This window comes from Triticum aestivum, chromosome 2D (assembly GCF_018294505.1).
Source record: "Triticum aestivum cultivar Chinese Spring chromosome 2D, IWGSC CS RefSeq v2.1, whole genome shotgun sequence".
Lineage (NCBI taxonomy): Eukaryota > Viridiplantae > Streptophyta > Magnoliopsida > Poales > Poaceae > Triticum > Triticum aestivum.
Genome location: NC_057799.1, coordinates 286,435,051 through 286,435,320, shown reverse-complemented (window position 1 = coordinate 286,435,320; position 270 = coordinate 286,435,051).

The window sequence follows — 270 nt, the reverse complement described above, 5'->3', positions numbered from 1 at the left end:
CCGCGTCGCCGGCCCCCTGCCGCCGCCGCCCCTCGCCGGACCTCGCCGCCGCCGGAGGTAGCCACCCGCGCCGCCGCTGGTTTTCTTCGGAAAACTGTGATTTTTTTTGGAAACCGAGGTTTTTTTATATAGAACGGTTTAGTTTTTTTCCGGTTTATTTATCTTGCGAACGTTCGTCCGTATGTTTGTTTTAACAAACGGTTTTCGTTGTTTAACCGCAGACAGCGAACGTTCGTTCGTTAGCCTGTTCGTCAGTTTTTCTTTTTCTCG